Genomic DNA, 23,817 nt, shown 5'->3' with positions numbered 1-23,817 from the left:
CTTGTATAAGCATGAAACTGTATAAAAGGAGTGGACTGAGTCTGGCAGTTGGTGTAACGGTCGTTGGTGGTGGAATAAGAGGAGGACCAAGGTGCAGCGTGGTATATGTCCATATTTATTAAATGAACATGGAAATAACAAAAATAACAAAGAGAATGACCGAAAAACAGTTCTGGCTGGTGCAGACACACAACAGAAAACAACCACCCACAAAACACAATAGAAAACAGGCTCCCTAAATATGGTTCTCAATCAGGGACAACGATTGACAGCTGCCTCTGATTGAGAACCATACCAGGCCAAACACGGAAATAGCAAATCATAGAAAAACTAACATAGACAACCCACCCAACTCACGCCCTGACCATACTAAAACAAAAGACAAAACAAAGGAACTAAGGTCAGAAGGTGACAGTTGGTCCATGGACCAGCTCGTCTGGTTACTTTGTAATAAAGTCTATTTGAATTCACAAGTTCCGGTATCTGAGAAATATGATGGAGCAAATATTTCCATGATACAGAGAGAACAGGCTATGACTTGGGTGGCTGGAGTCTTTGACAGTTTTTGTCGCCTTCCTCTGACACTTCCTGGTAAAGAGGTCCTGGGTGGCAGGGAGCTCGGCCCCGGTGATGTACTGGGCCGTATGCTCTACACTCTGTAGCGCTTTGCGTTCAGATGCCAAGCAGTTTCCATACCAAGCTGTGATGCAACCAGCCAGGATGCTCTTGATGGTGCAGCTGTAGAACGTTTTGAGGATCTGAGGCCCCATAAGAAATCTCTTCAGCCTCCTTAGGGGAATAGGCGTTGTCGTGTCCTCCTCACGACTATGTCTGTGTTTTTGAACCATTATAGGTTCTTAGTGTTGTGGACACCAGGGAACATGAAACTTTCTCCACTATAGCCCCGATAGGAATGGAGGCATGCTCAACCCTCCTTTTCCTGTAGTCCATGATCAGCTCCTTTGTCTTGCTCACAATGAGGGAGAAGTTGTTGTCGTGGCACCACACTGCCAGGTCTCTTTATAGATGCTGCGTTCAAAACTATTGGGAACTCGGAAATCTCTCCTGTGCGAAAAACAATGATAGGGATTTGGAATAAACACAGGTTTTGGAGATCTTACATGTTTTGTTCTATGAGAAAATAGCAGTCAGTTTGTCACGTGTGCTCCCTCTCCAGCCTCTAGGTCACACTCACTTGGACTCCATCACCTCTGTGATTACCTGCCCTATATAAACTCAGCAACAACAAAAAAATTGCCCCTTTTCAGGACCCTGTCTTTCAAAGGTAATTTGTAAAAATCCAAATAACTTCCTTGTTATTTGGATCCACAGACCTTCCTTGTAAAGGGTTTTAACACTGTTTCCCCATGCTTGTTCAATGAACCATAAACAATTAATGAACATGCACCTGTGGAACAGTCGTTAAGACACTAACGGCTTACAGACTAAGAGGCCTTTCTACTGATTCTGAAAAACACAAAAAGAAAGATGAACAGGGTCCCTGCTCATCTGTGTGAACGTGCCTTAGGTATGCTGCAAGGAGGCATGAGGACTGCATATGTGGCCAGGTCAATAAATTAAGACAGGACGGACAATTGATCGTCCTCGCAGTGGCAGACCACGTATAACAAAACCTGCACAGGATCAGTACATCCGAACATCACACCTGCGGGACAAGTACAGGATGGCAACAACAACTGCCCGAGTTACACCAGAAACGCACAATCCCTCCATCAGTGCTCAGACTGTCCGCAATTAAATAAAATCAAAGTTTATTTGTCACGTGTGCTGAATACAACCGGTGTAGACCTTACAGTGAAATGCTTACTTACAGGCTCTAACCAATAGTGCAAAAAAGGTATTAGGTGAACAAATGGTACATAAAGAAATAAAACAATAAAAAGACAGGCTATATACAGTAGCGAGGCTATAAAAGTAGCGAGGCTACATACAGACACCGGTTAGTCAGGCTGATTGAGGTAGTATGTACATGTAGATATGGTTAAAGTGACTATGCATATATGATGAACAGAGTAGCAGTAGCATAAAAGAGGGGTTGGCGGGTGATGGGTGGGACACAATGCAGATAGCCCGGATAGCCACTGTGCGGGAGCACTGGTTGGTCGGCCCAATTGAGGTAGTATGTACATGAATGTATAGTTAAAGTGACTATGCATATATGATAAACAGAGAGTAGCAGCAGTGTAAAAATAGGGGTTGGGGGGGGGCACACAATGCAAATAGTCCAGGTAACCATTTCATTACCTGTTCAGGAGTCTTATGGCTTGGGGGTAAAAACTGTTGAGAAGCCTTTTTGTCCTAGACTTGGCACTCCGGTACCGCTTGACATACGTTAGTAGAGAGAACAGTCCATGACTGGGGTGGCTGGGGTATTTGACCATTTTTAGGGCCTTCCTCTGACACCGCCTGATGTAAGGTCCTGGATGGCAGGCAGTTTAGCCCCAGTGATGTACTGGGCTGTACGCACTAGCCTCTGTAGTTCCTTGCGGTCAGAGGCCGAGCAGTTGCCGTACCAGGCAGTGATGCAACCAGTCAGGATTCTCTCGATGTTGCAGCTGTAGAACCTTTTGAGGATCTCAGGACCCAAGCCAAATATTTTTAGTTTCCTGAGGGGGAATAGGCTTTGTCGTGCCCTCTTCACGACTGTCTTGGTGTGTTTGGACAATTCTAGTTTGTTGTTGATGTGGACACCAAGGAACTTGAAGCTCTCAACCTGTTCCACTACAGCCCCGTCGATGAGAATGGGGGCGTGCTCGGTCCTCCTTTTCCTGTAGTCCACAATAATCTCCTTAGTCTTGGTTACGTTGAGGGATAGGTTGTTATTCTGGCACCACGCGGCCAGGTCTCTGACTTCCTCACTATAGGCTGTCTCGCGGCTTTTGTGGAGCGATGGGTAACGATGCTTCGTGGGTGACTGTTGTTGATTTGTGCAGAGGGTCCCTGGTTCGGGTATGGGCGAGGGGACGGTCTAAAGTTATACTGTTACACCTGGCCATGCAGTCGTGGGTGAACAGGGAGTACAGGAGGGGACTGAGCACCCTCCCCTGGGAAGCTCCAGTGTTGAGGATCAATGTGGCAGATGTGTTGCTACCTACCCTCACCACCAGGGGGCGGCCCGTCAGGAAGTCCAGGATCCAGTTGCAGAGGGAGGTGTTTAGTCCCAGGATCCTTAGCTTAGTGATTTGCTTTGAGGGTACTATGGCATTGAATGCTGAGCTGTAGTCAATGAATAGCATTCTCACATGGGTGTTCCTTTTGTCCAGGTGGGAAAGGGCAGTGTGGAGTGCAGTAGAGATTGCATCAACTGTGGATCTGTTTAGTCAGTATGCAAATTGGAGTGGGTCTAGGGTTTATGGGATAATGGTATTGATGTGAGCCATTACCAACCTTTCAAAGCACTTCATGGCTACAGACGTGAGTGCTATAGGTCTGTAGTCATTTACGCAGGTTGCCTTTGTGTTCTTGGGCACAGGGACTATGGTGGTCTGCTTGAAACATGTTGGTATTATAGACTTAATCAGGAACATGTTGAAAATGTCAGTGAAGACACCTGCCAGTTGGTCAGCACATGCGTCCCGGTAATACGTCTGGCCCCGCAGCCTTGTGTATGTTGACCTGTTTAAAGGTCTTACTCACGTCGGCTACGGAGAGTGTGATCACACAGTCGCCTGGAACAGCTGATGCTTTCATGCATGCCTCAGTGTTGCTTGCCTCGAAGCGAGCATAGAAGTGATTTAGCTCGTCTGGTAGGCTCGTGTCACTGGGCAGCTCGCAGCTGTGCTTACCTTTGTAGTCTGTAATAGTTTGCAAGCCCTGCCACATAAGACGAGTGTCGGTATGAGTACGATTACGAGTATGATTCAATCTTAGCCCTGTATTGACGCTTTGCCTGTTTGATGGTTCGTCGCAGGGCATAGCAGTATTTCTTGTAAGCTTCCGGGTTAGAGTCCCGCACCTTGAAAGCGGCAGCTCTACCCTTTAGCTCAGGGAAAAAAACACATAATAGCACAATTGGTTGGGCGCCTGTAAAACTGCTGCCATTTCTTCCAGCAACATTTTGTGTGAGAGAGGCTGGACTGATGGCTTGTAGGCCCGTTGTAAGGCAGGTCCTCACCAGATATCACCAGCAACAACGTCGCATATGGGCACAAACTCACTGTCGCTGGACCAGACAGGACTGGAAAAAAGTGCTCTTCACTGACGAGTTGCGGTTTTGTCTCACATGGGGTGATGGTCGGATTCGCGTTTATCGTCGAACGAATGAGTTTTACACCGAGGCCTGTACTCTGGAGCGGGATCGATTTGGAGGTGGAGGGTCCGTCATGGTCTGAGGCGATGTGTCATAGCATCATCGGACTGAGCTTGTTGTCATTGTAGGCAATCTCAACACTGTGCGTTACAGGGAACATATCCTCCTCCCTCATGTGGTACACTTCCTGCAGGCTAAACCTGACATGACACTCCAGCATGACAATGCCACCAGCCATACTGCTCGTTCTGTGTGTGATTTCCTGCAAGACAGGAATGTCAGTATTCTGCCATGGCCAGCGAAGAGCCCGGATCTCAATCCCATTGAGCATGTCTGGGACCTGTTGGATCAGAGGGTGAGGGCTAGGGCCATTCCCCCCAGAAATGTCCGGGAACTTGCAGGTGCCTTGGTGGAAGAGTGGGGTAGCATCTCACAGCAAGAACTGGCAAATCTGGTACAGTCCATGAGGAGGAGATGCACTGCAGTACTTAATTCAGTTTGTGGCCACACCAGATAGTGACTGTTATTTTTTATTTTGACCCCCCCTTTGTTCAGGGACAAATTATTACATTTCTGTTAGTCACATGTCTGTGGAACTGGTTCAGTTTATGTCTCAGTTGTTGAATCTTGTTTTGTTCATACAAATATTTACACATGTTAAGTTTGCTGAAAATGAACGCAGTTGACAGTGAGAGGACGTTTATTTTTTTGCTGAGTTTGTCACTATCTTTGGTTTCTTCCCCAGTAGTAATTGTTTCTGTACCTGTTTCATGTCGGTGCGCTGTTCGTGTTTTGTTCATTTATTAATTACATTTTTCACTCCCTGAACTTGCTTCCCGACTCTCAGCGCACTCGTTACACAGTTAACATGACCTTTATGAATTATGAAGCAGTTGTGTGCTTTTTTGTATTACATAAAATATTCAAAATTCACAAAGTTAGGCTATGTTAGTTAATAAATATAATCTCATAGAACAGAACGTAATATCTCTTAATGCCTGTATTTACCACATTATTTATTTCCAGCATTTATCCTTACAAAAACGTCATTCATTTTCCCCATAGGCTTTGTTCAACGAACACCATGGCGAAGTTGGTTATTTCTCGCAGGGTGGTGGTCACATGGTGTGTATGGAAACAGCAGAGGTGTTTTTGTGCGTGCAAAACTGGAAACTCGGAAATCGCCGACTTTCGAGTGTTCAAGACAACAGGGAACTCGGGGGAAAACTTGCTCCTACTGGGAAAAATCGTTTTGAACGGTCATCCAACTCTGAATTCCAAGTCGGAAACTCGAGCATCTATCTAGAACTCTTGACTTTCAGACCTGAATATCACTGTTATCACGGTTTCACTGTTGTTTTGAACGAGGCATATGCTATGCTATCTCAAAAAGTAAGCAGAAACAGAGTAGGGTACAATTTGAACATGGCTTTGCTTTGAACCTAATTTAAGTCAATTTTCAGTCATCCCATAGTCCTTTTTCCCTTTGCCAACCGTTTTTGAACATCAACAGTGACATGACTTTACTTTCAATTTCGACCATAACCTTGAATATGTTTGTCCTCCTGGTATTTGGTGACGAAGTATCTTTCTGAATTCCTATTGGGTTCCTACAATTAATAGGGTAAACAGAAGAGCCGTATAAATTGGCCTTGCTTAGGACAGAAACACATTTCACTGGTTGTGTCCTTAGCGGTGTTGAAGTTTGGTGGAACACATCAGTAATGTAGGCAATTTAAATTGTAATACAGTTTAAATTGGCTACATTACTGAATTAGATACAAACTGTTCCCGAATTCGGAAAACGTTAATGAAAACCAGACTCATCGGCGCCATGAAGACATATTTTATTCTCTTTTGTATTCATGGAGCTTTATCGGGTCAGTGATTTCCACATTATTTTTTAGTATATTTGTATTATTGTTGGATTTTTTTTGTAGGATATATACACGTGACTCATACCATTTTAAACACTGATGTTTTATTGTTTCAAATTAAAAACATGACAATTCGTCCTCCGACGGCCTTTAGAATAAACAAACAAGATGAGTTAGAATAAAATAACAGCACCACTCGATAAAACAAACGCAGTATAGTAAAGAAACGCGAATTCCATTATATGTCCAACAATGTGGAGGCATGCTGTCCACTGTGAGATGTTGACTCATATGCTATAATGGCTGTGAAGTGCATGTATCAGTTTCGATCTTAACCTTAAGTATATAGTTTGCCCTGGTGTTTGGTGACGCGCAGTCTGTTCTATGTTACTATAGGCCTGGGATGGGCAACTTTGCTGTGGTCACGAATCAATGGGCTGGACATGGGCTAATTGAGTGACTATCAGGGACTGCCATAACAAGAGAACTGTTGATGCACAACCAAATTTCGAAATTGCACCTTGTGTATTCTACTATTCGAACAAGCAACAGTCATTTGAGACCCCACTGTAATTGATTCCGAGGGCCTTCAAAAGTTGTAAAATGTGTTGTTGTTGTTGTTGATGTTTTAGATTTAATTAGGATTCCCACTAGCCGACGCCAATGGCGACAGCTAGTCTTACTGGGGACCCGACACTTAACGAAAAAGACATTACAAACAAAATACTTTACAATTTACATCCACACTGCATGTTGTTTTAAATGTATGTGTTACACACATCAGTTACAATAACATGTCAGTACATGCACAGAAAAAGTAGGTCACATGGGTGAAGTTGCTATTTTATTTATTTTTTAAACCAGGTTTGGTATTCACATGCCTTAATGAGATTGGAGTTTCATGCAATCGTGGCTCTGTATAATACTGTATGTTTCCTTGAATTGGTTCTGGACCTGGGGACAGTGAAAAGACCCCTGGTGGGGCGTGTCAGTGCTGTGTGAATTAACTATGCAAACAATTTGGAATTTTCAACACATTGCTCCTTATAAAAACAAGAAGTGATGCGTAGTCTTTCCTCAACTCTTAGCCAAGCGAGACTGGCATGCATGGTATTGATATATTAGCCCTCTGATTACAATGAAGAGCAAAATATGTTGCTCTGTTCTGGGCCAGCTGCAGTTTAACTAGGTCCTTTTCAGCATTTGACCATATGACTAGACAATAATCAAGATAAGATTAAACTAATGCCTGCAGGACTTGCTTTGTGTAGTGTCTCTTTATTACAGACAGACCTCTCCCCATGTTTACAATCATTGATTTTACACTGAACAAAAATATAACTGCAACAATTTAAAAGATTTTACTGAGTTACAGTTCATATAAGGAAATCAGTCAATTGAAAAATTCATTAGGCCACAATCTATTGATTTCACATAACTGGGAATACAGATGGCAGCGTGGATAAGAAAACCAATCAGTATCTGGTGTGACCACCATTTGCCTCATGCAGCACGACAGGCTGTTCATTGTGGCCTGTGGAATCTTGTCCCACTCCTCAATGGCTGTGTAAAGTTGCTGGATATTGGCGGGAACTGGAACAAGCTGTCGTACACGTGGATCCAGAGCATCCCAAAAATGCGCAATGTGTTACATGTCTGGTGAGGATGCAAGACATGGAAGAACTGGGACATTTCAGCTTCCAGGAATTGTGTGCAGATCCTTGCGGCATGATGCTGTGCATTATCGTGATGGTCGGCGGATGAATGACACGACAGTGTGCCTCAGGATATCATCACGGTATCGCTGTGTATTCAAATTGCAGTCGATTTATTCCTGCCGATACCATAACCCACCATGGGGCACTCTGTTCCCAACGTTGACATAATCAAACCGTTCGCCCACTCTGCCCGGTACAGTTGAAGCCGAGATTTATCTGTGAAGAGCACAGTTCTCCAACGTGCCAGTGGCCATCGAAGGTGAGCATTTGCCCGCTGAAGTTGGTTACGACACCGAACTGCAGTTAGGTCATGACCCTGATGAGGATGACGAGCACGCAGATGAGCTTCCCTGAGACGGTTTCTGACAGTTTGTGCAGAAATTCTTAAGTTGTGCAATCCCACAGTTTCATCAGCTGTCTGGGTGCCTGGTCTCGGACGATCCCGTAGGTAAAGAAGCATGTGGAGGTCCTGGGCTGGTGTGGTTACACGTGGTCTGTGATTGTGAGGCCGGTTAGACGTACTACCAAATTCTCTAATGACGTTGTGGTAGAGAAATTAACATGCAATTCTCTGGTAGACATTCCTGTAGTCATCATGCCAATTGCAAGCTCCCTCAACTTGAGACCTCTTTGGCATTGTGTTGTGACAACTGGACATTTTATTGCTTTATTGCCCAACTGCCTTTTATTGTCCACAGCACAAGGTGTCATTTGTAATGCTCATGCTGTTTATTCAGCTTCTTGATATGCCACACCTGCAGGTGGATGGATTGTCTGGGCAAAGGAGAAATGCTCACTTGTGCATATGGAACATTTCTGGTACCTTTTTATTTCAGCTCATGAAACATGGGACCATCACTGTACATGTTGGGTTTATATTTTTGTTCAGTGTGTGTATATATGTTTTGACCATGACCGCTTACATTCTAAGGTAACGCCAAGTAATTTAGTCTTCTCAACTTGCTAAACAGCCATACCATTCATTACCAGATTCAGCTAAGGTCTAGAACTTAGGCAATGATTTGTACCAAATGCAATTTTCTTAGTTTTAGAGATATTCAGGACTATTGGCCACCCATTCTAAAACTGACAAACTCTTTGTTTAGGGTTGCAGTGACTTCACTAGCTGTGGTTGTTGACGTATATAGGGTTGAATCCTCAGCATACATCGACACACAGGCTTTGTTTTAATGTCAGTGTCAGGTCCATTGGTAAACAAAATATGAAAAGTGCCAAGGGCACTGCCCTGCGGTACACCAAACGTTACATGTTTAACACTAGAGAAGCTTACATACAAATTAAAAAAATATATATGTTCAATTCGATGACTGAATCCACGATATGGCAGAGGTTGAAAAGCCATAACAAGTTTGTTTTAATTTTTTTTAAACAGGTTATCGACAATTATATCAAAGGCTGCACTGAAATCTAACAGTACAGCTCCCACAAACTTCTATTATCAATTTCTTTCCACCTGTCATTTGTGTCAGTGCTGTACATGCTGAGTGCCCTTCTTTATAGGTTCTGTATAGTTTTGATCAAATACATGAATAAAATCCGACACCTACATTAGGATAACGTGTATGTGTGTGTGTATATATATATATATATATATATATATATATATATATTTTTTACCTCTATGTTTGCATGTCATACTTAAGGGAAAGGGGGATACCTAGTCAGTTGTACAACAGAAATGTGTCTTCCTCATTTAAACCAGAGGTACGGGGGGCTGCCTTATTCAACATCCACGTCTTCGGCGTATGATGGTACTCCAAAAATACTGTTTTATTTTATTGATTGATTGAGGAAGGGTTAGTAGTGTTTGTTAAAGTGGTGCCATAATATCAATGAAGGTTGGCTAGCGCTGACATTGTTATTGCTTCTCTTAAAGGCGGTCTGCATGCTTCCCATCCTAAAGTTTATGCATATATTATGACGACATCTTGATGATTTTTGCTTCGGCAAGTGATTTTTCTGGTCTTCATGTTCACTTTTTTTTTTGAGGCAAGCCAATGTTCTGTAGGTGAGGGCTACGGCCTTTTGTCTATGATTGGTCAACAGTAGGGATTCTTCAATAAAGTGTTTGAATGAATGAAAACAATGAGACTTGTTTTCATGCACATTTTTTCACTTGAGAAATACTGCTCCAAACATCTTAGTTGTAAAATTGCTTTATTTAAGATCTCCTCAGCAAAATATTAAAATCAACAGATTTCTTGAGTTATCATTGATTAATTCAGACCATTTTGAGCAAGTGCATAGTGGCTATGGCGTCTCAAGATGGACAATGTACTATTGCCACTTTTTCCCCCATTTTTTTTTCAAGCAAAGGTCTTTTTAAGGGATTATGCGAGGCACAGACGTTCACTTAGCCTAGCCGAGAACATGCATATGCACACTCATTAACGTTCCATGTACAGTACCTTAAAGCACCTTATCTGTTACAGTGAAACATTCCCTGCGCTACTTCTACACAACCTCCTCAGAAATCCCAGCCTTCCCTGAGTTTGTGGACATGGGGATGGTGAATGATCAGGTCATTAGCCACTATGACAGCATCACAAAGAGGAAGGTCCCCAAGCAGAGCTGGATGGAGACGGTTTTTGACCAGCAGTATTGGGATAGCACCACAGAGAACCTGAGAGGTGCAGAGAGTGTTTTCAAAACCAACATTCAGATAGCACAGAAGCGTTTCAATCAAACAGGAGGTGAGCTTCAGAGACCCCAGTCTGTGTGATCCTACTGTGTGACTACGTTTTGCTACCATTTAAATTACTCCATGCAGAAGTCGTATGGTTTTGTGTGTGTGTGTGTGTGTTCAATGTGAGTGCTGTGTAAAGAAAGTTCATGTTTGCATGTCAGTGTTTCTAATGTAATCTCTCTCAGGCATACACATTAGCCAGGACATGTATGGCTGTACATGGGATGATGAGACAGGATTCACAGAAGGGTTTCACCATATTGGATATGATGGACAAGACCTCCTGGCATTTGACGTGAAGACAGCGACATGGATTGCCTCAGTCCCGCAGGCTCTCCACTCCAAAATGAAGTGGGAAATGGACCTGTCTAGCATTGAGAGCAAGAAAAGCTACCTCACCCAGGATTGCATTGAGTGGCTGAAGAAGTACCTGGACTATGGGAAGACTACTCTGCAGAGGACAGGTACAGAGACACAGGAGATTATATGAATTTACAGACAGAAAAGTGATATGATATTGTGTATTTTTATTTACATTTCTGTACTGCACGTCATATTCAAGTTCTTTTTATTTATTTGTATCTATTGCTGTTCCGCTCCCTGTAATTGTTTCTCATCACTTTGCCTGTATGTCTCTTCTTCCCCCTCTCTATTTTATTCTCTCTCCAGTCCCTCCCTCAGTGTCTCTGCTCCAGAAGACCCCCTCCTCTCCAGTGACCTGCCATGCTACAGGTTTCTACCCCAGTGGAATCATGGTGTCCTGGCAGAAAGATGGGCAAGAACAGCATGAAGATGTGGAGAATGGAGAGACTCTCCCGAACGATGATGGAACCTTCCAAAGAAGCACCCACCTAAAAGTGAGGGGAGTGGAAGAATAACAACTATCGGTGTGTGGTTCAGGTCACTGGTATCAAGGAGGACTTCATCAAGGTTCTGACTGAGTTTGAGATCCAGACCAACTGGGGTAAGAGGGAGAAAGATTTTTTTTATATACACTATACATAACCCTCCTACCAAATATTCCTAATTTAAGTTTACTCACCTGCTCAGGCACACTACCTTTCTGACCACATGTTCTCATTGACCTCCTGAATTTTTATTGATGTTGCTTAGAGTTCATTTTAGATCAAAATGTACTATCTAGCACTGTAGTCTGAATGCTCTGTTCTGATTACAGGTGACCCAGCCCCCAACATTATCCTCATCATTGGACGGGTGGTAGCTCTCCTCCTGGTCGTTGTTGTTGTTGTTGGGGTTGTCATTTGGAAGATGAAGAGCAAGAAAGGTGTGAGGAGTGAAAGACCTCTTTCTATTGTCATATGTAGGATACACTGTCATCTTAGACATTATCAGCTGTGATTTACTTTAGAGGTAGTAGTCATAGTACTGGTTTACAAGTAATAGTATTGTACAGTGTAGTTAGTGATGGTAGAAGTATGTTTGAATTGACCTGTTTAATGTAAATAAAGAGTCACGTTGTCACTCATGTTGTGTGATGTCTGCAGTAGAAATACAGGATTCAGAATAATGTCAAACATGTTCTCTTGTAATATTCCAACAAATCAGAGTCCATAATAACACAACGTTTATCTCTGTTTCAGGCTTTGTTCCAGCCAGCAGTAAGTGGGGACCTTCATGTTGTTCACTATTCTGAAAATATCAGACTTTTTGGTTTTGTTTGACTATCCATTTTAGAGTGTGGTTGTCTCTTTTCCTTGTAGATTGTGATGTGGGTTCAAACTTAGTGTTAATTGTTGTAGCTACTTAGTTAATATGGATAGTTTTATTTACTGTGAACCATGCATTAGGAACTTGGTAATTAACCTGAACTCATTATCTTTCAATCAGTTTTAGCTACTGACACTGACTGGGACAACTCTGGGCAAGGTTTCCTGAAGACTTGAGAAACCTCTGCACTTCTGTTACATCAGAGTAAGTCACTTTAAGATGTCCTCATATTAATGAGCAAACTAGAGATCCAACTACTACCACACTGGAATATACTGCTTACTGTTTGGAATGTGTTTATGTGTGTAACCTCTCTCTTCTCATGTGTTTTTAGGAGCTGAAGAGGACAGCAACAGAAATAACAAACGGAAACTTCCCAAGACTGTAACACACATCAGTCTCACACACACACATCAGTCTCACACACACATCAGTCTCACACACACACTGAACACAGAATGCATATGTAAAACATCTGTAGTCAGAAATAGTCTTTGCTAATTTCCTTAAGTTTTACTTTCATTTAATTGATGGTTTCGCTTTTGAAAAGTTGTGCTGTACTTTTGTGGAATTATGTAATGTAATATTACAACTGTGTCAGATGTATATTAGAACCAATGGAACACTCGGATGTACAGGTAAATGTAGTATAAGATACAGTAATTGTGTGATGTTAAAGCTTTGCTCACACTAACTTGTTTAATTGTATAACTATAAGCGAGACAAGGCCTGTCTACGTGTTCCATTTGTACTTATTTCACTTGAAGTGGTGGTATTTTTCTTTCTTTTTGGGCGAGTAGGTTCTGTAGAATAAGTTGGTGAATGGTCAAGTTAAACAACAACTTTTTTTGCAAGTGTTTGTGCTTTGTACATTATGGATGCTCTACACATAAAGCAATGATCTACCAAATCTTATGCAAGTCACATATTCTACAAGTGGAGGAGAGATTGACTTCATCACAGCTTTTATTTATGAGAGGTACTGACATGTTGAATGCACCGAGCTGTCTGTCTAAACTACTGGCACACAGCTCGGACACCATGCATACACCAAAAGACTGTCTGTGTGGGTGGACCATTTCAGTTTGTCCGTGATGTGTACGCCGAGGAACTTAAAGTTTATCTAGATAAAAATAGGTTTTGAACAAGTCATTATTCCAAATGGCGTTTTCTTTATGTGTGAAACAACAAACATAACTTCATATCAAATTTTGTAACCCTAAAGACTAATAGATCCTATTCAACTTCTAATCCCATTTGAAAATTGCTTAATATGTTTTGCATATCCAATCATCAACGAAATCAGATGTCTTTTCAATAGAAAATATCATGTTTTTCATTCTTCCTGAGTTGGAATGTCACAGAATTTCCTGATTGTTTTGCGAAATGCAGAGAAACAAAGTGTCAAGATGGATTCTATAACCTGAGACTATCTGATCAACAGGCTATGGCCTCTGCTTTGTCCTTCTTACTTCCTGGGGTATGTGCCAAATGCCTGTTTTCTGTTGACAATGACAATAACAAAGTCTATGACAGGGTCAGATATTTATTTTACCACCCATTGTTTATGTCAGGATTGTGAGTAGGGTAATCTGATCCAAGATTTGTGATGAGGCAACTTTTTTTTTCGTGCATTTTCCCCACTAATGGTTAAGGGTAGGGGAAACTTTACCACGGAGCGACAAAGACACCCAAAAGTCATGACTCATCAGGTGATTCCTCTCAAACAGTGGTGAGAAGAGTTAATCTACCTATAGATGACACTGTGATATTGTTCATCCTTCACTGTAGGCCTATTGGACTGATGGTTTGTCGCTTTTATGATTCTCATCAGGGTTTGATTTGGTTATTGATTTGGTTTTCCCGTCAAAAGTACCGGAACACACTGTGGGAGTGGGCAAGAATTCAGGAACACATTTTCATTGGGGAGAGAAAATGAGTGTCCAAAGATGACTTGGTTGGACTTGTAGGCTTGTTACTGTAGTTATGGTCAAAGAGTTTTCAGCTAGTATCCACTGGCTTTGTTCTAGTTCTTTCAGTAGCCTATAGTCTTAGGGAAACAAAAACCCTTCTTAAATGAAAATGTGTCAATGTAATAGGCCTACGTCCCACTCGGCAGTATGGATATGAAAAAACATCCATGTGTCGGCCATCTTATGATTGAGGATAGATAGACACAAGATGGCTGCATACTGAGGCTCTTACATGAAAGGGTGTGGTATTTACCTCAACACTGACACCACCTTCCTCTGTGTGTGTGTGCACGTGCTGCTCATGTTTGTCTCTGTGTGTGTGTGTGCACAGTACTTTGATTGCATTTCTATGCTGTATTATTTTATTGCTGTGTTTTTCAATGTGATGATATAAAACAATTTAATATCACATGGAGCTAGATCCAACATGATGCACCTCCTTCAATGGGTCACATCCAGTACGCCAAATAAAGCTCTGACCTTAACCTGAGATACATGTAGCTCTATTATGCCATTCTCATATTGATGCATTGTTCCACCTCTTTCACATCAAAGTGATCCTCCTCCCATGTTATTGATTTGAGTCAAGGCCATTGTCAGAACTAAACTTACAGCATCAAGTTGTTGCAAGACCTTCCTGTATTTAGGCCTACCACAATACACTTGCAGGTTATCTAAACTGGCTTGTCTTAAATTAGAAATACAGTACATTATTGTCAATTGTCACAACGACACTGATACTGTATGTGTTTTTCACCCTTTATTCCAATTCATCTGATATATACAAAAGAATGACCTTTCAACACAATGTAGTGAATTTCAGTGATGGGGAAACTGCAACTACATGAACCTGACAAAGATCAAGATGGCTTCTCATTCACAAGTCTGGTTATAATACAGGGTCTTTCTAAAGGGTGTAAGGACCTCTCAGTGAGGTGGTGGCCTCTTACTGTATGTTTCTGTTTTAAGACCATGTGTCTATCATAGACTTGGTATAATTACATTATGACTGTTATAGACTATTTTCTTCTGTTTCAGATCAAATACAGTTTTCAATTAGTTTGCTTGTCTGTGTGTCTCAATCTTCTGTCTGTCTGTCCGTCCTCATTTGCCCCTGCAACATGTTGTTGCAGCTGTGTTTTCATGACTTATTGAGACTGAAACCTACAAACTCATATCCGTTCTGGGGTGATGCTGGTTGGGACGCTGCTCTGTTTAGATACATGATCTCAGTGTAACAGTAGGAGGAATAGTACAGTGATGAACAACAGCCTCAAACTCTGGTGCTGATGACCATGAAAATGAATCAGCATACTCTAATGTAGACGTTCAAGGGGCATGTGAGGTAATGACAGATATTGACATAAATAATAATTAACATTATTGATGTTGGTCATTCAACTGACTTGCCTAGTTAAATAAATAAATAGGCAGCATCTTGAAGAGGATAGGTACTGAGACACATGGGGCCCTATTCAATCAAAACCTATTACTGGTGTGCGGCACAACATCCTCTCACTTCTTCTCTCCCTCCATCAGTGTCTCTGCTCCAGAAGACCCACTCTTCTCCAGTGACCTGCCACGCTACAGGTTTCTACCCCAGTGGAGTCATGGTGTTCTGGCAGAAAGACAGACCAGATCACCATGAAGATGTGGAGTATGGAGAAACTCCCTAACGAAGATGGAACCTTCCAGAAAAACGCCCACCAGTGCTCAAGTGGAAAAGCAACTATCAATGTGTAGTTCAGTTCACAGTTAGTGTGATTTAAAAGCACAAACACACATATTAATATGCTTCCCATCACATTATGGGATATGTTAAATTAATGTGGCTTCTTTTATCTTTATTCTCAGATATACAGGCTCAAATCGGCAGCACAGCAGGTTGGTAGAAAAACAGCTCCAAAGAACTGTTCTGTAGTAACTGCTGTTACAATGTCTAAAGCACTGACACTACTACTGTTACAATCAAAATAATTCTGGCATATAACCTGTCCTCACCCTTGTATTTTCCTACCTGGTTGTTTAGGCCCATTCAGAGTGATGAATGAAACCAGCTCCTGTGTTTGGAAAGCAGGGGTGTTTTCTATGGATACTGGAGGACTGTAATGCAACTTGAAAGCGGCTAATATTGTGTGGAGAAAGATGGACTGTGGGACTGCTGTAGCTGCAACTTACAGACCTCAGTTTGGAGGGAAGTGGAGGATAGCAACAAGCATGTATTGATTGCTATGGTCAGGATTCTACTCTTGAGAAGTGTACGTTAGTCTCACACGGAGATGGTGTCTGAGCATAAGCGTAATTATGCTAATGTAATCTGTTCAGGTAAGATTGATATATGTTGTATTAAAGATTGTATCAAACAAAATTAGGATATTTTAGATTTTCATTCAATATTCATATTTTTGGGGGGCTGAAAATACTAGTATCGTCAACAAAACTGAACGTTCTACCGTCTCTTTTTGTTCAGATTTTTTCAAGTTTGTGGATGAAGCTGGTTTCTGCTCTGGAAGAGTGGAGCTGAAGTCCAATCAGTCCTGGACGTCAGCGTGTGAAGCTGACTTTGACAGGCAGGATGCAGAGGTAGTCTGTCGGCAGCTTGTCTGTAGCGCCCTGTTGAGAATGTATAAATAAATAGTATGTACTCTTCTTTCTCCAGAGTCTGATGATGTGAGGCTGGTGGGAGGAGGCAGTCGCTGCGTTGGTAGAGTGGAGTGGTACCAACAGGGAAAGAGGAATATGTAGCCTGTAAAATATGGCTGGAAATTGAAGGATGTCACTGATTTTTTTGGTGTAGACAGCTGGACTGTGGCTCCACTGTTTCAAGACTACTTGGAAAACACACTGAAGGGTTTGAAGTGTACTGTAATGGACCTGTGTTATGGCTGGGTGCTGCTGGTGGAGAAGACAGGTGCAGGAGAGCAGAGAGTTCTGAACAGCACATTTTATTTGGCAGAAGAGAATAACAGTAGGACGCAACTGCATCAAAAAACCTCCAACCAAAATAGGCAAAAGTGTAAATGCTCCAAAATAGACACAACTATATAAAGTTAACAAAGTAACAATCTTCGTGTAAAGAATAAACACGGAACAAACCAGCGTAACACAAAACAATCCTACACAAAGACATGATGGGGAACAGAGGAATAAATACATATGATGATTGGGGAATGAAAACCAGGTGTGCAGGGAACAAGACAAAACAAATGGATACATGAAAAATGGAGCGGCGATGGCTAGAGAGCCGGTGACGTCGACCACCGAATGCCGCCCGAACAAGGAGAGGAGCCGACTTCAGCGGAAGTTGTGACAACCTGAGCCTGCGCTTAGGGACTATGGAAGAGGCACAGGGCTAACTTTGGTGACTATATTAAAGGTGATCTGCTCAGGTAACACTAAAGTTATCATATTCAGCTGATTTATATACAACTTCCTTTACACATCTCACAGTTGAACTTTTGTGGCTGCTTTGCTGCTCATAAAGATGAACTAATAATAATTCAATAACAATGCAAAGTATCACACAATGCTTTTGTATTTTCATGTAATTTCAGTCACTATAGGCCCATCACAGATGTTGCCCTGTAAGAGAGGCTGGCAAGCACTGTTACATGCTGATGTTATGGTCATATCTACAGTATATGATGAAATTAGTTAAAGTGGCGATCAGCAGTTGAAACAATAACAAAGCCACTCCCCGCCCTGTTTCTGTAAAAAGCAGAGGGATGGGGATTGGAGAAATGTAACCACTTTCAAATTCATAGACAGAGCTATGGATGCAAGGACTGACCATCCATGATATCAAAATGTTAGTTTGACCATGTTTTGAGGCTATATAGTGTTTGTTTACATTTATCGTATTTACAAACACTGAATGTAGCAACTGCTGATTGCCCCTTTAAAGAGGTTTTATTTTTCTGTTTTATTTATATAGATCTCCCCCATAAGCCTGATATCTCCCTGACCATCTCAATGGGAGGGGTCTCCAGGGGCCACCAAGGGACTCTAGAGGTGTTCAGGGGCCACAGCTTCACCATCACCTGCTCCACTCAGCCACAGCACCCGGGTGTCTCCTTCCTCCTCACGTACCCTGACTCCAAAACAACCCAGACCTAGCCAGCTGTCTATCACTCTGCTGCCTTCCTCTTTCCATCTGCAGATGACTCCCACCAAGGGAACTACAGCTGTGTTCATGAGATTTATGTTTTTTTCCCATGACTTCTCTTCTGAGAGTGAGCTCCTCTCCCTCACTGTCACAGGTAACGGAAAACAAACCATACTTATAACTTTGACATTAACAGATTTTCCACAGACAAATCTGATGATTAAGAATCCCCTAATGAAATGCAGTCTCCTCTGACAGCTTTCTACTGTTGGTGACAGCCAACTCCACCACCAATCTGTACATCAAGGTAAAGACATTAAAATGTGACAAGTAAGGTGAACAACATTTATATTTTAGAAGGCAAGTCTTGGTTTAATCTCTGAATAAATCAGTTGGATTGTATTGTACCTGATTTTTATTTTTTTACTGACTCTTGGTACTGTGTTTTCTTAGACCACCAAGAGGTCGAAGTGAGTGGAAGGGGTGAACTTGGAGAAGGTTTCTCTGAAGTCTAGAGCTGTAGTCGGACCAGGAGAGGAGAGAGCAGCCCAGGGTACAGAGTAGGGTGAACTTGGAGAAGGTTTCTCTGAAGTCTAGAGCTGTAGTCGGACCAGGAGAGGAGAGAGCAGCCCAGGGTACAGAGTAGGGTGAACTTGGAGAAGGTTTCTCTGAAGTCTAGAGCTGTAGTCGGACCAGGAGAGGAGAGAGCAGCCCAGGGTACAGAGTAGGGTGAAGTTGACTGAAAAGTCCAAGTGGGGTCCTTGGGATGTCCAACTCTGATGTTACCCCATTGAAATTGAAAGTTAAAATGTTTTAAATGTAGTTGAAATCTAAAACATTTAACGTTGTAAAAGGTTAAGAGTTAAGGGTTAAGGATAAGGTTAGGGTTATGGTTATGGTAAGGTTTAGGGTATCGATGTCCCAAGGTTTCCGGGTGGCACTAACTGAAGTTGACCGTAGAGACGTTGACCTTAGGTCAGTTTTTTGTTTTCCAGATATGATGCGACTGGTGTGGACTTGAGGGGACTTTAATCCCCATCCAATCAAATTAAATGAGTGTTACGTTTCCATTGGTGTTGCTGTTGTTATGGCTACACTCCTATTGTTGTTGTTGTCATTGCTGCCAGACATAAGAGTTGGCCAGAGCACAGTTAGCATTAGCCTAGCTTAACTGAGACGTGATCATATGTCAGTGTAGGGCTAGGTTGCCCCGAGGTGCTGCTCTAATATCAACCACCAGCTGTCTCCACTGCTTCCCTCTAAACCCCACTCGACTTGAGGGGTAACTTGTTCTTACCCTGGGTAACTGAGTGTTCAAGATACAATTCAAGATACAATGCAATACCTAAATCCTAACCTTTGTCGGGTTATATCTGTGACAGTTTTGTTGTTGTTTTAAACTCAACTCTTGAGATGGATAACAAAGACAGTTACTTAACATAAAGCGTTGAGTTTCCATTCATATATAGCTACTAATCACTTTGAGGAAACAAAACGGGAAAAGTCACGTCAACTCATTTGAATGTTTTTTTTTTATTTAAGTGAAAGACATGATATTACACGTGACGTGATAGCTAAATAAACATGGACACAGCATTTATTACAGGAATTGTTTGGAACCACTTCCCTGTGCTTACTCAACACCTCCACTCCTTCAGTCTGGGTTAGACACACAGATGGCAGCCAATCTCTTCAGTAAATATTAGAAGCTTCATTGACTCCAGCTCAGAGGAAAGAGAAAACCCTAACAAAACGAGTGGTAGAAACCCCACCAGAGGACACATTCTGCCCACAGAGTCCAATCGTGGCTTCAGAGAGCTAAATAACCATGGCGATATTGTCTGAGCAACTGTTTGTGTGTGAGAGTGAGAGGGCATTGTGCATATATATGTTATATATGTTATGTATGTTCCTGTGCTATTATTAGCATCAAATGATGTTATTTGTGTGGGTCAGTGCAAATAGTGGATGTGTGGGTGGGTTGTGTGTGTGTGTTTTGTGTTAGTAGTGCGTGATCAGTGTGTGCACGGAGGTGTGTGCGAGGGAGCTGCGTGAAGGATTAGCCCCAGTGTGTGTCCACCCGTGATTAGCCTGGTCAGTGGGCCTGTTGTGCATTCACCCAGGCCATTAGCATATTAATGCTGCCTCCCTCTTGATCTCTCTGTCTCTCTCTTTTCTCCACCCTCTCTCTTTCTCTTTCCTTTCTATAGCTATTTCCCGAGTCTCGCTCGAACTTCCTCCCTGGCAATTTTTTTTCTCAACTTATTTTGTACTTCCCTTTCTCTCTGCGCTCATTTTGGGCCCTTCGTACTTTACACATTTCTCTCTTCCTTGTTCTCTTGTCTTTCCCTCCAAAAATGTCCTATTGCCCTTTTCTTCTCCTTCTTTCTCTTCTGAAATCCCTCCTTCCCTGATAATCCCAGTCTCTCGCCCCAAGCCCCGTCTCTCCCTACAATCTCCAAATCCTTTACAGTGCTCTACTTTTGCTCTCGTTTTCCCTATTATTCCGTAGCCTAACCCCTGAACTTTGCCAAACACAGGCAAATGCAAACACACACACACACCTCGCTTCATTCATTCAATGAATTTTTCTCTCACTCTCTCCCCTTTCCTGCTAAAAGTGTGCATCTTGTGAGACCTTTTCTGAATAGCTTTGAAAGAAATAGCAACCTAGAAAACAGGGACTGAAGTGCAAACCGGACACATTCAACAGTACTTAACATTATAAATGCTATTCATTTCTCCCTCTAATGACTTCAGCCTCCAAGTAGACTCAACCTCTTGTTCTGGCTCTTAACCGCCACCGTGAGCCACGTTTAGAAGCTGGAGAATAGTAGAAGTACAAATATTTTTTGGGAAAAAGCCCAGCGTGGTAAAGGTGACCATTTATACCCACACGTTTGCTTCTGTCCCTTCCATGTCTGCATTACTGGAGATTTCTGGAGGTCAGGGGCGTGATGTCCATCCACAACTCCTGGTTTCAGGGAGGCAGACACAAGAATTGCGTTTGGACAATCAGCTCCGGACCCCCCCTGGGTGAGCACATAGCAGGGATGGATGGGCAGACGTTTGGATAGACATAGGGCACAGCGAAACGTATAGGGAAATGAAGGCCTCTGAAACCCTAACTCAACCACCCTTTCTGTGTGTTCATGACACAATGATGAACGCAGGGTCACTTTGCAGGGCAGCACCCCAAGGCAGCAGCAATGTGACCCATACAAAAGGGCTCCCCATGGTCACACGGATCAAAGAGACAAAAGCTCCCTATGATAACTTAGTGCAGCCGAGTGTTAACACATGAGCAGCCAAGGTAAGAGCTGGAAACAAAAGTGAGAGGTTGAAACAAAAGTAGCCCCCCAAACTGAATTGCTCTATGCCACATTTGTCTTTCTATATGAGCTGTGTCAATGCGAATAATATGGGCTGCTTTCGAAAGGCCTCAGCCATTCATTGATGCTCCATGTGCTGCTCACAATTGAAGAGCAGCCCCGCACGCCCCACAAAGAGAAATAAAGTATTTCATATCCATATCTTAAAGTTTACAGTTATTTGTTTGAGTAGATACTATTGAGTAGATACTATAAAAAGTCATATTTAAAAGTCTAATGAAGACTTGTTTTTCTTTTGAATTCAGAAAATGCCCTTTTACTTGATTACAGAAAAAAAAGTGCTTTGCTTAAAAACGGGTTAAGTTAACCTCTTTTAAATATCAAAAACCAAATCTTGATTTTTACAGTACTTAGTACATTTTTTCCCACAGAGGATGTTTAGAAGGTTCAATAAAGATTGTTTCCCTTCCTGAATATCAGCCACGACTGGAAAATAGAAGCTAGTCACCCATTTTTACCCATTCATCTTGAGAAGTTTCTTCAAAGTGGTAGTAATCTGTTGAGCAGCAGTGAAGTTGTTCCACTGTCCCGAAAAGGAATCCAACGAGAGTCCAACTGCTGCATCTGGTCTACGACACGGCTCCATGCCACAGATACAACCTCTAGCTCTGAATTCAACCTTAACTACTGCTCTTATATCATAACAGGTCACTATAGACCACCTCAACCATGGTTGCATACACATTGGCACAACAATTAAAGTGTACCGATGTATTCAAGCTATGTTGAGTACCTTAAAGACAACAAAAAAAGCTACTAGACTTAGTTGAGGCCTAAAAACATTGACACGTTATAACAAATAAAAACACTGCTGCTCAAAGGTGTAGAAATTCATCCTGAAATATTTTTGATCTTCTTCCCTCAAATGTGTTATTGTTTTAGCTGCGTTGCGTTCAATGTCTGACACACTTGTCCTACTTTAGCATCTTAACTCTTGCCTTCTCTGCTCCTGCATCCTTCTCTCTTGCGTTCTCCGACCCTTTCTGCCTGTTCCTCCTTCTGTCTTTCAATTTCCTTCACTCCCCCCTCTCTATCTTTCTCTCGCTCTCTCTCTCTCTGTCTCTGTCTCTCTGTCTCTCTCTCTTTTCTCTCTCTCTCTCTCTCTCTCTCTCTCTCTCTTTTTCTCTCTCTCTCTCTCTCTTCTCTCTCTCTCTCTTTTTTCTCTCTCTCTTTCTCTCTCTCTCTCTCTCTCTCTCTCTCTCTCTCTCTCTCTCTCTCTCTCTCTCTCTCTCTCTCTCTCTCTCTCTCTCTCTCTCTGTCTCTCTCTCTTTCTCTCTCTCTCTCTCTCTCTCACTCTCTCTCTCTTTTTTCTCTCTTTCTTTCTTTTTTCTCACTTTCTTTCTTTTTCTTTCTTTCTTTCTTTCTTTCTTTCTTTCTTTCTTTCTTTCTTTCTTTCTTTCTTTCTTTCTTTCTCTCTCTCTCTCTCTCTCTCTCTCTCTCTCTCTGTCTCTCTCTCTCTCTTTCATTTCATGCAGCACTGGGGTTACCTAAGAGACTGGGCCTCAATGAAGAAAATCTCCTTTGGTACAATGAACTGGGCGAGAGGCGGGGGGGTGCAAGGAGGGGTGGAATGAGAGGGAAAGATAGTGATGCAGATGCGGGACAGAGGGATACAAAATCCAAAATTGAATAAATGGTTGCGCTTGTGTGATTTTGCATCAATGGTCTGTCTTTTGGGGTCACCGTTGGCGCCTCTTGATCAGTCAGTCTGTTGGGCTGAGCTGAAAACGTCTCCCACTTTTGAATCTTATGCTGAACTTCCAACTAAAAGTGCTAGAAAAAATAAATAAAAAATACAACTGTTTTTATAAGACTGGGAGATCATTTCGTTTTTAATAGTGTTGTTGTTTTCATGTAGGCGTATACGGCTGCGTTCATACAGGCATCCCAATTCTGATCTTCTTGTCATTAATTGGTCTTTTGACCAATCAGATCAGCTCTAAAAGAAGCTATTAGTAGAAAAAAATCTGAATTGGGATGCCTGTGTAGATGCAGCCTATGAGATTAACCTTTTCAAACATAATTGTACATATTTGTGAAATATGAT

The 23,817-nt window shown here is 42.2% G+C and overlaps 1 pseudogene; it reads left to right on the top strand.

Moving 5' to 3' along the window:
• The first annotated feature begins 5,933 nt into the window (after positions 1 to 5,933).
• On the top strand, positions 5,934 to 14,763 carry LOC112233313 (annotated as a pseudogene).
• Positions 14,764 to 23,817: the final 9,054 nt, after the last annotated feature.

Source organism: Oncorhynchus tshawytscha, linkage group LG31 (assembly GCF_018296145.1).
Source record: "Oncorhynchus tshawytscha isolate Ot180627B linkage group LG31, Otsh_v2.0, whole genome shotgun sequence".
NCBI classification, from domain to species: Eukaryota; Metazoa; Chordata; class Actinopteri; order Salmoniformes; family Salmonidae; genus Oncorhynchus; species Oncorhynchus tshawytscha.
Note: the sequence above shows the minus strand (reverse complement) of the source record. Positions and strands in the feature narration are given on the sequence as shown.